Source organism: Pan troglodytes, chromosome 12 (assembly GCF_028858775.2).
Source record: "Pan troglodytes isolate AG18354 chromosome 12, NHGRI_mPanTro3-v2.0_pri, whole genome shotgun sequence".
NCBI lineage: Eukaryota > Metazoa > Chordata > Mammalia > Primates > Hominidae > Pan > Pan troglodytes.
The window spans coordinates 76,029,464-76,048,080 of record NC_072410.2 but is presented as its reverse complement, the minus strand read 5'-3'; the positions used below and the strand labels follow the sequence as shown (position 1 = coordinate 76,048,080).

Sequence of the window (18,617 nt, the reverse complement as noted above, 5' to 3'; positions counted from 1 at the left end):
GCACCATCGCCTGGGGCAAGAATGGAAGCAAAGGAAACATTATGGAGTTTTGCAGGTGCCAGTACATAATATTGTCACTTTACAAAATTGAATTTATAAATGACTTCATGAAGGTGAGTTGCTATGGTAACCAGCCTTCTCAACTTTTATATCTAGAAGTAAGGATCATATGGCCCCTTCTGTTTGGGACTATGTATTCTGGGTTTAATGAATAACTACCCATCCTCTAACTTCTAGTTAACTAGGCTCATGGGATGCTAGACCAGGAAGCAACATTAGCAACCATCTCATTCCACCTCCTTCATTCATAGATGGGAACTGAGACACAGAGAAGTGGCACTACACAGCTACCGTGTGTCAGCCCTGAGCCTATGGTTTCTCACTTAGTTTTCTTTTTTTCACAATGAGTGATTTTTGCAAGCCAGTTTACTTATATATTGTTATTTTTAAACATTTTAGATGGAGAGGGACCATATGCATATTTGTTATATTGTGTGCTGATGGGGATTGGGCTTTATGTTAGTCAGGGTTCTCCAGAGGAATGTTTTCTTGCTTAGTTTTCTAGTGCTCTTTTCTTTCTGCCACACTGAATTTCTGAAGGGACACACCCAGCTTCCACGAGTGGATAAGAGACATGGAACCACAGTTAGACACAGGGCCACTGTCACTTCTTACTGAGATGTTAAAACAAGTCCTGTCCATGTACTGGTGTGTGAAGTGTCTAATTTTCTCTATCAGAGTTATTACAAATTCCACATGACAACAACTTTCACTGATTCAAAATGATGTATGGGGGGACAGTGTGGGGAGGTGGGGAATGACCTGAGGAAACGTGATCTAGTATTGTGGTTCCATAGTCTACCATACATAGATTAGCAATCTGCAAAGAATTAGACTGTACCCGAATTGTAGTGAGCATAATGTAAACTTCCTTTAGTCACTCAAAAAAATATATCTTTGGTTTTTTTAAGTCTAGTTTCTTGAACAATAATTCCTGTTGCATAAATACATGAAAAGGTGCTTCGGATAAGAGCTTTTCTTCCCGTTAAGAAATCACCAGGCCACAGAAGATTTAGCTATTAGGATTTTCCATAGATTCTTGGAGTGAAGAATGGCAGAAGCTTAGAGTATTTAGTACATTCTTCTAAAAGCAAATCAAAATGCCAAATTAAAACTAAACAGTGAAATTAGAGTGTTCGTTCATTTTAAAGAGATATGAATACAAACACTAGATCCTCAACAGTCTTTAAACATTGCAGATCACCTGGATATCTTGTTAAAATGCAGATTCTGGTTCAGGAGGTCAGGGAAGAGACCCAAGATTCTGCATTGCTAACAAGCTGTCGGGTGGTATCAATGCCGCTTGCCCTTGGTCTATACCTTGAGTAGAAAGGGACTAGTTGACTTGCTGTCTCCTTGAATGTGTTTTCTGTGAGGGTCAGCCCTGACCACCCCAGTCACAGGAATCTTTCTGGCCTCCAGATTCCTAGTGCTCATATTGTATATATCGTCCACAAGGTACTTAGGTACTGCTGTATATTGGTATGTCCCATATGTGCATGTCTTCTGTCCCCAACCAGATTGTAAGCCCATCTGTGTTTGCTCAGCCCTGTGTGTGCAACAGAGGTGCTGAATGAAGAACTATCGATGATTGATTGATACGTTAATGATTATTTCCTCCTTCCTCAGAATGCTACACTTCTCTCATCAATGGAGCTCAAGACGTAAAAGTCTAGTTTAAGAGACATTGAATCTATTCTGCCTTTTATTATCCCTTTCTTATAAGTTGACTTTTAAGAAATCAATGACTGTGTGGAGAGTTCTAACTGGGTACGTAATAAAATAACCAACTGTGGGGGTGGGAAGGGGGCCCTATCGCACCAGGAAGCTTGTTTATTGGTTGCATTAGACCACTAAAGTGGAAGCGCTGAGATATTCTGGAAAGAACACAGCTTGGGGGCGAACAGATCTGGGTTCAGAGCCTTACTGCATCACCTACAAGCTATGTCTCTTTAGAAAATTTACTTAAAATTACTGGGAATTTATTTCATCATCTGTACAATGGGCTACTTTTTTCTGTGATTGTTGTAAGAACTGTAGTAACTGGTAAATTGTGTAGCATGGTGCTCAGTACAAGATGTTACACTCTCGGCAGAATCACTTCCAAGTCAAATTGGAAATTGACTGTTAGCCACCCATCACTCTGGTTTGAGAAAGCTGGTGGGATAGTTTACATGCATGGCATTAGCGCCATCTAGTGGTGTATTACTGCCTACGCTTCCTTACGGAATTCTGTCTTCCAGTACCTTTGAATGGCCACTTAATTTATTCATTTTATTCAACAAGCATTTATTGAATGCCTACTGTGTGCCAGACACTGATTTGGCAGCTGAAGCTACAACAGTGAACAAGATAGATCATGGTCCCTGCCTTTAGGGAGTTTGTGGTCAGGTGGGAAGATAGAAATAAAATAATTACTGAAATAAAATTTGAATTCAACTTATGAAAAGCACTATGAAAGAGTACAGTAGCCTGTGAGTTTATAATAAGGCTTCCCTAGGGAAGTGACATTAAAGATAAGAAGCATAGAATCCAGCCAGGAGACCACATCAGGCAGGTAACAGCCGCCCAGCGGCACCTCCCTGGACACATTTACCCCATCAGGATCAGGATCCTGCCAGTCTCTCAGGAGCTCCCATCTTGAACTGAGGCCTGTTTCATCAATCATCTAATGTCTATCACATCCCACTCTGTGCAAGTCACTTTACATACACCACTGCGGACTTTCTCATGTTATCCTTTTACAGGCGATGTGCAATGAGGTTAAGTAACTTGTACAAAGACATAAAACGGCATGTCAGAATCAAGATTCACACCCAGATCTTTCTGCTCACAGCGCCCATGCTCTTTCCTCTACTGAAGCTGTCTCCCAGATGCCAAGCCCAGATCTCTTTATTCTGCATTATGCTGCTTGCCTTGACAGAAAGGAAACCATTAGGAGAAGTGCTTCGGGAAAACGAAAATGCAGAGAGAGGGCGGGAAAATTAAATAACAGCCCAGTGGGTTATGTGTGAAGGGCAGAGAGGAAACTGCTGACTTGGCTAGTTATGTTCCTGTGGTGTGATTTTAGGAAAGTAATCTCAAGAGATCCCTTTCATCAGGAAAGAGAGTATTCCTAATAATGTTGCTTATACTCGTTGTTTAAAATGTGTTGCAGCTGCTGCTAAATTAAAATGATTTGGGGGATCATTTGGAGAAGAGAGGTTATCCTCTGGAAATGTATAGGAAGTTGCAAGGATTAATAACCACTAAGGAGCAGAACATCACTGGGTCAGAAAATAGCTGCAGGACTTAGAGGTTTTCTGCAACACAGGACTTTCAGCTTCAAAACTGGGACATTCTCATGGCAAACTATGACGATTGGTCACCTGGCAGTGAGCCAGACTGGGAGGATCTGATGTACCCGTGGAAGTTAGGCCGAAACACTTATTGAAATCTGGGGTCAATTTGAGGCCTTGGCCACAGACCAATGCAGAAAAGGTGGGCAAAGGGTGGTACAATGAGTACCTTGGTACTCAGTCCCTAGATTACCAACCTAGAGCACCTGCTGTAGGCCTTGCATGCAGAATTAGTTGGCCCCAGTTCTGAGGGAGGGCTCAGGCAGAGGACAAGAATGATCACAGAATCAGGCCACTCTGTGCTTCAGCTTCCTTATCTGCAAAATGGGATAAATAGCAGCACTTTGTGCCTAAAACTGCATGTGAGATCTGTTAGTTAATATGTGTAAAGTGCTCAGAATGGTGCCTGGTCCATATGAATATAGGAAGTATCACCATGGAATTCTCAGGAAGAGAAACAGATGTGTGGCCCTGGCTGGATCATGTCTATGATAGCTCAGTTTTCCATCTGTAAAATGAAAATCAAAGTCCCTGCCAAAGCTTTCAGAAGAAACAGAACAAGACACAGTCAACAAGGAAAGAAGTCACAGATAGTAGGTAGGAACTTGTGCTCTGAAATCAAACCCCCTGGATTACATCCAGCTCTGCCTCTTAGATGTTCATTTATTTATCTGCCATACCCCAGCCACCACCGCAAGACCCAAGAAACCAGGGTTGAAATGCTAGGCACCAAAGCTGCTGCAGCCATCATCCAAACCCTCCACACAGACCAGTCACTGGCCCCAGTCACTGGCCCAAGGCAGGGTGGAGCATCCAGACAAGGTGGGGAATGGAATTTGCCCAATAATGGATGCCAATGATTTGAGGAAGACAGCAGCCAAGGGAGAAATGGAAATGCAAACCAGGTACAAACACCAATGGGCCCGGCGCTGTCCTGAGCACTTTATGCATTAGTTCATCTAGTTCTCCTGGCAGTCTTATGAAGTAGGCACTGTTATTCACCCCATTTTACAGATGAAGAGACTGGGGCGCACAGTGGCTATAACTTGCTCAACTCACAGAGCGAGCCAGAACTTTGGGCAAGTTTGTTGACATTTCTAGTCCCTAGTTCCTCTCAAAAGAATGAGGGTAATAAGTTATGACATCTCCTCATAGATTCGTTATGCAGATTAGATGGGATAGTCTATACACAGCACTTAGCAAAGGATCAGAAACATTTTAAGCACTCATACTTAAACCCAAAGTCACTCACTAGGTTATTGGCGTGATAAGATACATGGGCTATAATTACCAAAAATATAGCTGGTAATTTAAGAAAATGGCCAAATGTGCAAGGTAGTAAAAGTCTAGGGTGGGGCAGGGGACATAAAATACCATAGGAACTGAGGAACAGGGGGTCAGGTCTGACGAATCTGTTTTGCATGAGACACTTTGTAGGCCTTTGGAGAGAAATTGTGAGGAGGACTTGAAGGATGGACAGTTGGCCCCCAAACTCCAGGCTTTCACTCCCTGAACTAAGAGGGACCTTGAGCAAGCCCTCACCTCTGGGAAGAAGCCCTCAGCAGCCCAGATAGGAGAGCTGAGGTGTCTGGAAAAGCCCACACCGAGGCCCAGGGCTGGGCCAGTTATGGAAGGCCATCAGTGCAGCCCCGTCTTGACTCCTGCTGCAGAAAGCCTGGGCAGGGCTGCAGCTCCAGCCCATGTTCCAGATTTCTGCCATGACCATCCTCCTGCGTGCCAGCTTGAAACCACTGTTTGTTGACATGATCTCCCTGACTTCATCCATTTAGATCATCTTTGGCTCACTGACCTCAGCCCACTCCCTTCACCTGCTCTATTATTTTATTGTGACCCCTGATTCCAGGCAAGACATTCCATTCACTCCATCAGCCCCAATCTGGGAACCTTGTCAGCAAAGAGGATTGGCCAGGGATGAGGAATTGTGGTGAGGTGAAAGGAATATCTCTGATAAGAGATGTAGCAATGCTACTCACTAATAGCTCTAGATTCTTGGCAAAGGCCTAGGAACTCACCCCACATTTTTCATCAGAGGGTGTATTAGCTGCATTTTGGAAACCTATTAAGAGTTGTAATTAGCAGCAGGGAGAGAACAAGAACTCTTCTCTAGGGCAAGTGATAACAGCAGTAAGCATTGAGTGGACAGTGATCATCCAGCCAAGCCAAGATCCCTTTCCTCCTCTTCCACCTCTTAAAAAGAGACTGGAGCTGTGCTCTCAGGCTCAGGGAATTCTACCTGACTGTACTGCTTTGCCTCCAAATGGATTCCCTCTTCTGAGCCCTTTCAGAAGGGCTCAGAACGTAGATGGCTGCGTTGGACAGTACCTGGTTTGCATTTCCATTTCTCCCTTGGCTGTTGCCTTCCTCAAATCACTGGCATCCATTATCTGGCAAATTCCATTCCCCTCTTGTCTGGATGCTACACCCTGCCTTGGGCCAGTGCCTAGCAGCCCCTGGCCTGTGTGGAGGGTTTGGATGATGGCTGCAGCAGCCTTGGTGCCTTGCATTTCAACCCTGGTTTCTTGGGTCTTGAGGTTGTGGCTGGGATGTGGCAGGTGGAACCCAAAAAGGAGATTTACCTCCAATGGTAAGGAGGGGTTTCTGTGTGAGGAAGTGAGCACCTGGGAACCCAGGCGGCCAAAGGTGATTGAATTGTTCTGCACAAACTGGGTTACCCCTCAGGGCTGATGTGGCCTGGAGAGACACCCCTAAAGTCATCATGTGCCTCTAAGATTTCGCTAGGAAAGTTTCCAAGAAAAGGCTAGATTTCCATTGGGCTTGAAAGGTGAGCCACCCACACTGGGCACTCAGGTCTGCATTTCTGCTCCAGTGTTCCCTCAGTCCAATTTTACACAGCAGTAACACCCTCTTCCGCTCATGTTCTGTTGTGTTCTGCACATCCTACAGGGGAACATCATGATAATGAAACCTTTGTGTTTTCCATTGCTGCTACAAAAAGACCAGATCAAACATTTTATGACACTTTTGTTTTTGTGTTTCTGTACGCTGCATGTGAAAATATCTATTACACAAATCAAGCACTCTGCTTTCCATTGCCAAGCATCTTTGGCACAAGAGCTGTAATAAAAAATGTAATGAACATAAAACAGTTTTTAGAATCACTCCTTTGGTAGCTGGTATATGAAGCTGACAGGGCCCCCTCTGCCAACGCTGCAGAAGGTCGGGCATATCCTTCCCTTAGCTCATATGGCTGCAGAGGAAGGAGGTATCTTTCTTTGGGCTTCATCCCCAGGCAACCCACACACTTTGATGCTCACCTGTCTGCCTTGGGGGACTGGAGTTGAATGACTGCTTGTTTTGCTCCTGGGATCTGTGGGCTCCACAGTCGTCCCAGGCCTCCTTGCTTAATCGGACTCCCACCCATGACATCTGAGTAGTTCCTCTTCTGGTCCTGTCACTATCATCTCCCTTTCTGTCTCTCAAGGCCTGTCCTTCTGTAGTACATCTTTTTAATAACTGGTAAGAGTTTCCTCCGATCTTCCCTTTGGAGACCTTTTCTCTTCAGTCAATCCCCGTGCCACCCAATCCCATCCCTTGTTCTCAGCGTCCTGCTCACAATCCCTTTTACTATGCCACTGACTTACCCAGACTGGCTAGGACATCTCTATTTGCATTGCATTGCAATAGGGACTGAGGTGAGCCTGGCTATGAAATCAGCTGTGAACTTATTTTTTGTTAACTGTGATTTTAAAGGGCAGGGAGGAGAAAATGAATACTGAGGGAAGGAAAGGAGACCTAACATTTATTGAGTCCTTGGAGTTCTTGAGATAGATGCCTCATACACATTAACTTACGCATCCTCACAATGATCTTGGGAGGTGTTATTTACTCCATTTTACAGAGGAGGAAATGGAGGTTAAATCACTTACACAGGCTGGGCACGGTGACTCACGCCTGTAATCCCAGCACTCTGGGAAGCCAAGGCAGGAGGATTGCTTGAGCCCAGGGGTTTGAGACCAGCCTGCCTCTACAAAAAAATAATAAGTTTTTAAAAATCACTGCCCAAAGTTCCAAAGCTAGTCAACAAAGAAACCGGTTACAAATTTGCTCTTCATTTAGTGTAAAAATCAATGAAACTTTTCTGAATGTTTCAGTCTTTAAAAAAAAAAACATGAAGCATGCCATCCAATGAGCTGTGTGACCTGGGGCAAGTCAGTGGACCTCTCTGGGCTATAGTTTGAACATCTTTAATGTCAGGAGCCTGTCCTAGAAGGTCCTAACTCCTACAAGCTTTTAACCCAGGCTGTAATTGCCCTTGTTCTCAAAAAGGACTTCTTCACATCCAGTCCAAATCTTTAAAGAACCCAAGTCATGCTAACAAGAAATAAATGACGAACACTCTGGGAGCGCTAATCAGGAGCACTTCAGGAATTCCCTTCCTTTTTCCTGCCAGGCAGCAGTTTCACAGCCATTCTCCAGCTCTCCTAAATCAGGATCTGTGGGTGGACAGGAGGATGAGAAACACAGTGCTAAAGGGGCCTGGGTTTCTATGTCACCACCCCTGCCTACCCTCTGCCGCAGCCACTGTAGCCAGCGTGCCTCCACCTGGCTGTCTTTCCCTACACAGCCCGCATGCCCCCCATAGCTGGCTGCACTATGGGAAGGACTGATCCCCACCAGACAAGCTGGACTTTCCTGGCCTCCCTTGCACCCTGGGAGATCCTTGTCCATGTGGGGGAAATAAGATTATATTTATTAAAAACCATATAATTTATAGCCTCCATGTGCACACCTTGAAATTCCTGGGGCCATAAACTGGAAGGGCATTTCTTTAATCCCTGTAATTTACAGTTTTTACTCACCTGGCTTAGGTGGGGGGAAGAATCACACACATACATACCTGTTCACACATACACACATATGTATATGCACGTGTGTATACTGACTCTCTCCTTGGGATTTGCTAAGCCTCTCACATGAAGCCTCAATAGCCCTAGGGAACTGTGCTCAGGTCTCTGATTCCACTGGAGCTTGCCAGCATTCCAGGGCCAAGTCAAGACTTTTGTAAATTGCTGAGAACTGAATTCTGACCTGGGAGCAAAGAGTGGACAAAGAATGGCACAGAGATGCCAAGGAAGCTGAATTCAGGAGGGAAAGTGAAGCCTGCCCCACTCACCATGCTTGTCCTCTTCTCCCCAGCCTCCCAAACCCCAGCCTCTACACACACACCCGAAAAGAGGATTCAGCAACTGAATATGAGAGGGACAGACCTGGTGGAAGGCTTTGGTACCTGTGAAACTGTGCCCAGTTATTGATCTAGAGATTGACCACCAGGGGCAGTGTTATCGTTTAAGACGAGTTTCCTTTGGCACTCACCATATCTTACAGCTTCTCCTATTTGTTCTTGTCCCAATCCTCTTCCGGCCCCCATCCAAGAAGCTCTGTGCAATTCAGCTAAATTTGTAGGACACTACTCCAGTTAGCACTGTGCTTAGGAATACAAAGTCCTTCTGGTACCAGGTCTGTTGCAAGCTCTTGCACTTCTCAAGGTCACAGACTTGACAAGAACACTTGACTATGTTCTTGCTCCAACTTATAGAAACTGGAATGATGCAAGAAAGATGATGACAAGCTCATGCTCAAATAAAATGCCTGGGTCTTTCATCAAAACAGTGGCCAAGAAGCACGTATTTGTACATTTTAAGTTAAAATAAGATGTTGAAGGCTGGTGTGTTTCATTGTTAACTGGTCAACAGTCCCAATTGCTTTTTTTTTTTTTTTTTTTTTTTTTAGATGGAGTTTTGCTCTTGTCACCCAGGCTGGAGTGCAGTGGTGCGATCTCAGCTCACTGCAACCTCCGCCTCCTGGGTTCAAGCAATTCTCCTGCCTCAGCCTCCCGAGTAGCTGGGATTATCGGCATGCACCACCATGCCCGGCTAATTTTTGTATTTTTAGTAGAGACCAGGTTTCACCATGTTGGCCAGGCTAGTCTCAAACTCCTGACCTCAGGTGATCCACCCACCTTCGGCCTCCCAAAGTGTTGGGATTGCAGGTGTGAGCCACTGCGCCCGGCCCCAGTTGCATTCAGTGAGAGCATGTGTGATGATACCTTAACTCCTATTTTTATTAACATCTAGTTTGTAAAGGACTACAGAGACACTGTGCTGAGCACCCTGGAAGGGTGGGGCTTGAGCCAGGCTGATGGACACGTGGGAGGACCAGGCTGGGGAAGGACTTGGGGCATGAACTTCTGTCTGGATATAGCACCAAGTGGGACAGGGTCGGGGGTCAGGGAGATTGGATTGGCCAGAGCACAGGAACTTGCAAAGAAATACACAACAGGACATAGGTAGGATAGAGAAGAGGCAAAAATATGTAAGTAGGCACCAGTTAGTGTAGCACATGATTTCATATCCTGTATATACTTTAATTTAATCATAGCAACCGTGTGAGAAGAGTACTATATCTTGACTTTCAGTTGAGGATTAGGCCCCAAAAAGGCTGCTGATACAACAGTACTTAATTTCAGGTGGGGCTAGGGACAGTGGTTCCCCAGCCTCTGACAGGGTTCGTCAAAGATTATTTATTTGCTTAATCTGAGCTACTTAGTGGTAAAGCCTAGATTCCATCCACCTTTTGTCTCCAGGCCTAGTGAATGCTCTTTTCATTTTACCTCACCTACCTAGTTACTACCATATTAACTTGCTAAAAATATTCTATGAAATGGATTCTATCTGCAAATAAATGTAAATAATATATGTGTCTTGCTGAAGAAGAATAAAATAAGCACTTGCGGCCCCACCACTCAATTTAAGGCATAGAATATTACCACCGCTATCGAAGGTAGCATGAAGGTCACCCTTCAGAGGCGACCATGATGCTGAAATGTCTGCTGATGACTCCTTTACCCTTTACAATGTTGCCACATACATCTGCTGAATAATTTCCATTTGCCCCTGCAGCTCCGTCTCCAGGCTTCTCCATACTGCCGTGTGTCCCATGAGGCTGGCCCATCTGGACTGCACCAGGGAGCTCCCTTGATCCTTGGCTTCCTGGTGGGTTTGGCCAAAGTGAAACACTGACAGGAAAGCAGAGGATGAGAATGAGGCCAGGGTGTCTGCTCCCCTGCTCCCTCTCTGCTGGGGCACCCACCATGAATCGGTGGCATTCATCTACCAAGGTCACTCTTGGTTCTGGCAGGTAGCCCTCTCCACCCTGCAGCCCTTTCCCTGCCCTCCCCAGCTCCTTCAGGTCTAGTGATGGTAAAGCTTCCTGGCTGCTCTGCCAGCCCGAGGGTGCTGAACCATCCCCTGGTGGTTTCCCAAACCTAGTGTTTCTTAATCATTTTTAAAAATCATGACTCCCCTAAATACCCTTTTCAGACTTTTTCCCCCAATCATCTCCCTGCCATTAAATTTTAATACCACACATATACCGTTGATCTGTTGATGTACTGTAGATATCTTTGTGTTTTACATAGACAAGAATACTATATTTTGCTCACTAAGAAGCAATTTCACCCCTTAAGGGCGATACTGACCTTATTAGGAATGTATACCCTAACCCAACTTATATTTTGTAGTTCCCTGTAATACATTCTCTTTAGTCACCCATTTCCAGTGTGCTATCTCTTTCTTGCCAAGACACTAACATATATAACAATATGTTATGCAACATATTGTTATAGTATATGTATTAGTTAAACATATAGTGAATAATATAACAATATACCGTGTCCATAAACAATATTTTAGTTCTGTCAGGTTTTTATCTTTAAGTGAAGGAACACAGTATATTTTTCTTTCTCTTGGCCTTTGTCAATATTTGTGAGATTCACCCATATTGAAGCGTGTAGTTATTGTTCATTTTTACTGCCATATGGTATTGCATTGGATGAACATATACAAATTTACAAGTTTGTTTAGTGGTGGGGATGGATATTTGGGTTGGTTATTTTGAACACATGGCACAAAACGTTCTTGTACGTATCTTTTGGTAAAGACATAGATATACATATACATAATATACACATACATATACAGAGTCTCTAGGGTACAAACCTGGGAGTAAAATTGCTGTATTGTAGGGTATGCCTATTTTTCTCCTTACTAGAAAATGCCAAATTGTTTTCCTGTAATGATACCAACTTATTTTCATACCAATAGGATTTGAGAGTTCTGGTTGCTCCACATTCTTTCCAGCATTTGTCATTGCTGGACTTTTTAAATTTTTGCCTGTCTGGTAGGTATGGAAAAGGTATTTCATTGTAGATTTGATTTTCGTTTTGCTTATTACTGATAGGTTGAGCATCTTTCCACTTCTTCACTGCCCATTTGGTTTTCTTTTCTGTGAATGCCAGTTTGTGTCTTTTGTCCACTTTCCTATTGCAGTGTTTCATTTTTTCTTATTGATTCATTGGTTTCCTTCATATATTCTAGATGTTAACCCTTTGCCAGTTACATAAACTGCAAACAATTTTTCCCAGACTGTGGCATGTCTTTTCACTATTTTAAAAATGAATTGTGATGAATATACATTTAAAATTTTATTGGACAAAATGTATTAACCATTTCCTTTCTGGTTTGTGTCTTTTGTGACTTATCAGAGACATTCTTTCCTATGCTGAATTCCTAAAGTTTTTCTGTAGTTTCTTTTAAAAGATATTTAAAATTGTGCCTTTTACATTTAAGTTTCATTTTTTTGTATATGGCAGGGATTCATTTTTTTCATATTCATGGAAACCAAGTTTCCAGTGTCATTCATTGAATAGACTATCAGCCCCGTTGCCCATCTTTCTTTCTTTCTTTCTTTCTTTTTCTTTCTTTCTTTTTCTTTCTTTCTTTCTTTCCTTCCCTCCTTCCTTCCTTCCTTCTTTCTTTCTCTCTCTCTCTTTCTTTCTTTCTCTCTCTCTCTCTCTTTCTTTCTTTCTTTCTCTTTCTTTCTTTCTTTTTTTAACAGAGTCTCACTCTGTTGCCCAGGCTGGAGTGCAGTGGCATGAACATGGCTCACTGCAGCCTCAACCTCCCCAGCCTCAGGCAATCCTCCCACCTCAGCCTCCCAAGAAGCTGGAACTACTGGCACCCACCACCACACCTAGCTAATTTTTGTATTTTTTGTAGAGACCGGGTTTCACCATGTTGCCCAGGCTGGTCTTGAACTCCTGGGCTCAAGCGATCCACCCCCACCTCAGCCTCACAAAGTGCTGGGATTACAGGTGTGAGCCACCACGCCCAGCCCCGCTTGCCCATCTTTACTGCCTCCTCTGCCACGTGTTTATAAATATGTGGGTCTGTTTCTAGGCTCTCCTATTCCACTGGTGTATTTTTATGTCCCTGCACCAACAACACAGTTCCCATTTCTTTTTTTTTTTTTCTTTTTTGTTTTTGAGATGGAGTCTCGCTCTGTCACCCAGGCTGGAGTGCAGTGGCATGATCTCGGCTCACTGCAACCTCTGCCTCCTGTGTGCAAGCAATTCTCCTGCCTCAGCCCCCTGAGTAGCTGGGACCACCGGCACGTGCCACCACGCCCAGCTAATTTTTTGTATTTTTAGTAGAGGCGGGGTTTCACCGTGTTTGCCAGGATGGTCTTGATCTCCTGACCTCATGATCTGCCTGTCTCCACCTCCTAAAGTGCTGGGATTACAGTCATGAGCCACCGTTCCCAGCCCACAGTTCCCATTTCTATAGCTTAGAAATAAGTCTTGATATCTGTCAGGATAAGTCCTTTTTTCTTCTTTAGAAGTATCTTGTCTATTCTTTGCTGTTGACTCTTCCCTGTGAAATTTTTTAAATGATTTATCAGGTTCCAAAAAGAGCCTGAGCAGGCAGTGTCATGGGTAAACAGCAAGGGCAGGGATGAGCATCTACGTGCAGATCAATAATGCCGGTGCAGCAATGCTGGGGCAGAGTAGGGGCCAGACCATGCAAAGCAGTGTCAGAGACCACAGCACGTCTGCAGTCCAGGGCAAGGCCACCCCATGTAGGTAGGCTCAGCCAATGTCAAAACATGATGGGTGGCAGTCTCTGCTTACTATTATCCTAGTGGCCGAAGGACATCACAAAGGTACTAAACCTTTATCATAAGCCTCCTTTGGGAGGTTTATTAAGGAAATGGAATTATTTATTCTGAAAGAGGAAAAAAGCTAGGAAGGACTTAATTGTTAAATATTACTCTAGGCTAAGAAGATAAGTGAAAATGGAAAAGAGGCCAGAGTTGGGAATTCAGACTCACAGGGATCAATTAGTATCACAAAGAGACAAACCTAGCTGAATCCATAGCTCCAGCCTGCTTTTTCCCAAAGGGAATTTAGGTGGTTTCAGTACAAATCCATGTTCATTACTGGGGTTTATTTTAGTTGTTTGGTTTTGTTGTTCATTTAAGATAACACTTATTGAGCTTTTACTATGGGCTGGGCTTTCTTCTAAGCATTTAATATGTATTAACTTATTTCCATGCCCCCTGCCAACCCAAATCAACTCAGAGTATGTATCCAACAGATGATTGATCGGTTGGCATATTTCCGATAGGAATACATCACTGAGGAAAGGTGAAGAATTCCATTTATGTGTAGACCTTTGACAACCACTCCTCAAACTGGGCTTTTGAACATTTTCCTTGCGGATCTTGTTTATTTGGCCTGAATGGAAAAATGTAAAGCTAGGAGTCAGGTTATATCATTTAAAAACAAAAACCAGACAGGATCATGGTGACCATATCTTCTCCGAGGGGAGGCAGGCAGAAGGAAGGGGATGAGCAGGAAGATGAATATTCTACAACAGACTGGGAGGAGTAGCCATTCTATCCTCCACAGAGGTTTCTTGAACAAGGAAGACTTGGCCCCTTGCTGCGGGCCAGGAAGTCCATGGTATCAGATGCCAAGCATTGGCATCAAGGAATTCCCAACAAGAAGGCAGCCGCCTCAAATCCTTTGTGGAGCAAGGCAGGTTATAAATAGATCTATAAATTTTTTTAACCAGAAGGCAACAGGCTTAGCACAGCTATTCTTCCCTTTCGGTTCTCCTCCCTGCATCGCTTTGCCTATTAAATCCCTGCTACCAGGCAGAGCCATCTGCGTGTCAGCCAATCCGCTGCCGCAGCCTCAGGAGAGCCAGGATGGAAACTGGCTTCTATTACGACTTCAGGTTGTGACCTTGCTTGTGGAAAGAAGTAAATCTTCCTATCTTACCTCTGGCTAATTGGGCAGGAGGTAGAAGAGACAAGAATTTATTGTACACTTTGCCTCCTGCTGGCTAGAACGCTAATGTAGCCCTTGCAGAGGCAGGCTCTGGTTTCAGGGACAGGCTGAGGAGAGAGAAGCTGTGGGCTGGGTCTCTGGTACATGCAGCCAAGACCTGCTCATGGGGCTTTTAACTGCAAGATTTTAGAAGATGGGTTGTCTTACTGGCCAAGTTATATGTGGCTTGGGGTGTGTGTGTGTGTGTGTGTGTGTGTGTGTGAAAAGAGAGAGAGAGAAGACTTAGAGAAACGGAGAGATTGATTTCATCTCTCCTAACAGATGATGACTTAGAAATTATTTAGCCTATTGAGTCTCCAACCTTGTTGTAGATCAGAACCCCCAGAGGCATGTTAAAGCACAGGTTACTGGGTTCCACCCCCAGAGTTTCTGATTCAGTTGGTCTGGGGCAGGGCCCGATCATTTACATTTCCCATATGCTCCCTGGTGACACTGGTGCTGCCAGTCTGAGGATCACATTTTGAAAACCAGTGATTTAATCTAACCTCCTGATTTCAAAAATGAGGAAACTGAAGCCCAAAAGCCCAACAGTTAATGAAAATACATGCTCAGGCACCCACAACTGGTTACTGGCTAAAGCCAGACTAGAACAGGGACTTCTGGACTCCTAATCTGGTGCTTTCTCCACCACATCCGGCTGGTACCTGGCCAGGATGCCAGGGACTTGCTATTCTAATAATAAACCTGTTATCCTTCATGGTTGAAGATTACCATTCCCTGCATGGTTTCTTCTTCCTCTGCCTTCCCTAGTCCAACAGAGCCCGCCCTGCTGGCTCAGGACAGAAATAGCCTAGCCCAGCCCACTCACCCACTAACCAGTGGGGCTTAGAATCGGGTCATGCCCCACAGCCAGGTGCCTAAGCACCTGGTGTCTATGTTACTGTCCAAGGGTTATTGCTGGTAAATGAATTGGAGATCTGAGGCCTTTGTAGTGACTACTGGGTGTGCATATTGGCCCTGAGTTATATATAGCTCTTTCTACATTCTCCATGTTCTCCTGAGGCTTTGACCTTGATGTTGGACATTTCAGCTCATTATTCTGCCTAGCACATAAATCCTCTGCTGAGGTTAGAGCTCCACTCTGAATGATGATCCCGTGATAGGAGACTCTACTGCTGTTGGTCTTCATTCCTGAACTGGAGTGTTGGTCTATACCCAAACTTGGTTGCTGAGTCCTGCAGCCCACAGGTCAACCGTCCATGTGGTATCTGCCCACCCAGAGGCTTTCTGAGCTCTGACTGCCTCTCAAATTCCCTGGGCTATGCTCTGCCTGCCAGATTAGAAACCTCAGGCTCAACCTGGTATGAAATCAAAGCTGAGATTGACCTTGAGATGCTTGTCTACCTGTCACTGGCACTTCCAGGGCCAACTTCTGCACTGGATCACTTCCCCAGCCCCACCTCACCCTGGCCACATGCCTTCATCTGCCAGTGAGATCTAGCACAAAGATGTCCTGCAGAGGACAAGTGCTTCAAGTGATTTTTTTCCAGCATGGGGAAGGAGTACACTAACCTGTCTGTTGTAATAGTTTGCAGGTCTCTTTCGATAGGGGAGGTGGTCATCTGGAAGGAGACAAAGGGTTGGCTCAATTGTTCTGCATAAATAATTGGTAGATACTGGAGGTAATGGAGAAAATACAACAGAGAATCTTGGAGAAGATTGGAGCAGTTTGAATGATACAGGTGGCTGGAACATAGATGGGGAAAGCAGAATAAAAAATTCCCTATGTGGAATAGCCAGAGGACTTTCGCCGCTCAATTTTAATTTGTCCACTGTAGAACAATATGACCTCCTTATTGCTCCAAATCTTGATACATTTGTATAGCTTTTGTGGTGGTGGCATGTGTTGGGGGGGAAGGTGAAAGAGCAGGGCCATATATAGAAGTGTGGCTTGCTCCACTCACCTCTGCTGAGACCTACATGTAGCTAGCAGCATTGTAACTTGGTTCTAGGTTGCACTTTGCTAGTTCTAGGTGGTGAACCTGGAGGAGTGAGCAGTGGCTGGAAATGGGGCTGGAAGAGGAAGCAAGGAGAGCTTAATGCAACTGGCAGCTGGCAGATGGGTGACTTGAGTAGATGCATGAAACATACACCTAGTTTGCTCTAGTATGTTTGCCAAACATACTAGAGGCTTCAAAGGCAACTCTTAGATGACAGTACTGGATAATTCTGGAATTTATTGTCAGCACACTCTAGCCATTTGAGAGAACTAGCCTGATGTGAGACATAGATTTTCTTTCTTTCTTTCTTTCTTTTTTTTTTGAGACGGAGTCTCCCTTTGTCGCCCAGGCAGGAGTGCAGTGGCACAGTCTCGGCTCACTGCAACCTCCGCCTCCCAGGTCCAAGCGATTCTCCTGCTTCAGCCTCCCGAATAGCTGGGATTACCGGCACCCACTACCATGCCCAGGTAATTTTTATATTTTTAGTAGAGACGGGGTTTCACCATGTTGGCCAGGCTGGTCTCAAACTCCTGACCTCAAGTGATCCACCTGCCTCAGCCTCCCAAAGTGCTGGGATTACAGGCGTGAGCCACCGCACTCAACCGGTAGATTCTCTTTCATTTAGATCCAATTAACTTGGAATCTGTGCTTCCTTGGTCAGAAGTTTGGGGGAAATAATCTTTTGTCTTGTCTATGAAGAAACAAATCAGAAGTAGAAACAAAGTGAGAGGGAGAAGGTTTAGATTTTGTAAAGGAACAGGTCAGTACTTTTCGCATACTAACAGAGTGTTTATTGCCCTAGAAAAATAATTTGCAATAAATCCATCAATAGTTTACAGGAATGTATGGGTTTTTAAAATGTGAAACCCTCAATCCTTTTTTGAAATTTGGTTTGAGGACAGTTCTAAATTTCTTCCTAACCCCTTTCTCTCCCATAACTTTCATCCCTTTATTTCTCCCAGCCAGGCCTTCCATGGTGTGGAAATGATATGGAAAGTCAGGTTGCCATTTTTTGTAAGGCTCCCCATAGTATCCTGGACAAATTTTCTTTCTCCTTTCCAAATAAGCGTCGATCATTGGACTGAAGTGGATGGTTGAGATGTTGCAGTGGGAATAAAAGGAGGTGGCGAGAACGTTCTTGCCTAAACCATTCCCCTTCCTTTGTTCCCAGCCCAAGGGCTGCTGGACAGTGTCTCTCAGAGTACACCTTGGTCCTTTTCCTGAGAAAGCCAAACTTGGAAGTGACTAGCAGGTCTAATTATGCCTCTATGGAATCCAAATGCTGGAAGGAGACAAAGAGAAGTCTGGAGGCCTCCGACTGGAGAGAGAGCCTGATGGATTAAATCCAAGCTTCGCACAGTCCCAAAAAGCTGTCAGGGTGCCTGGGCAGCGTGGAGCCGATCTGGACGATGCATTCCAGATGGCCCGCCTTCCTTCTTTAGGTTTGGGGCCAGTTGGAGCTCCCGGGCGGTCTCCCAAGGTAGCCCCCCAGAGAGCTCGGGGCAGCTGTCCAGATGGGAGGAACCAAAATAAGGATCACTGTGGCAGGCTTGGAATTGGAGGAAAGCCCCCACCCCCCAACTTTGTGTTGAACATCTGGATATCATTTTTCAGACTTTTAAAAACACTAACTCTACTCTGTGAAATACAGCCAATTCATTTCTTTAAAAAAAAAAAAAAAAAGCACTTGGGGAACATTCTAGGCCAAGCAGTTGCCCCAAAGTGGATCCAAATAATTTTGGGCTATATGATATAGTGGAGCTCAGAGAAGAGCGTCCAAAACTAACAGGCATCTGATCATCACCCGACTCCCCACCTCCCAAATTCACCAGCTGACAATGATGCCACCCGCTACAGGGACTCTAGGGCAATGCCAGGGATTTGCAATATATTTTACTTTTTGGTTTTGTTTAATTTTAGCTTACACAAAATGTACAAGTCAGATGTGGAAGATTGTCTCATATTCAAGGATTTCAGGCTAAGTTATGGAAAATCAGCATGAGACAGAGAGAAGGGACAGAGAGAGTATGTGAGAGAGAGAGGGGG

At 44.6% G+C, this 18,617-nt stretch overlaps 1 long non-coding RNA gene across 1 annotated transcript in view; it reads left to right on the top strand.

The window, feature by feature from the left end:
• LOC134807917 (uncharacterized) overlaps positions 1 to 14,891 on the top strand; it is a 35,872-nt gene extending 20,981 nt beyond the window's left edge. The window contains exon 2 of the long non-coding RNA XR_010149537.1: positions 1,690 to 14,891. This is a non-coding gene — a long non-coding RNA (uncharacterized LOC134807917). The remainder of the gene's footprint in view (positions 1 to 1,689) is intronic.
• Positions 14,892 to 18,617: the final 3,726 nt, after the last annotated feature.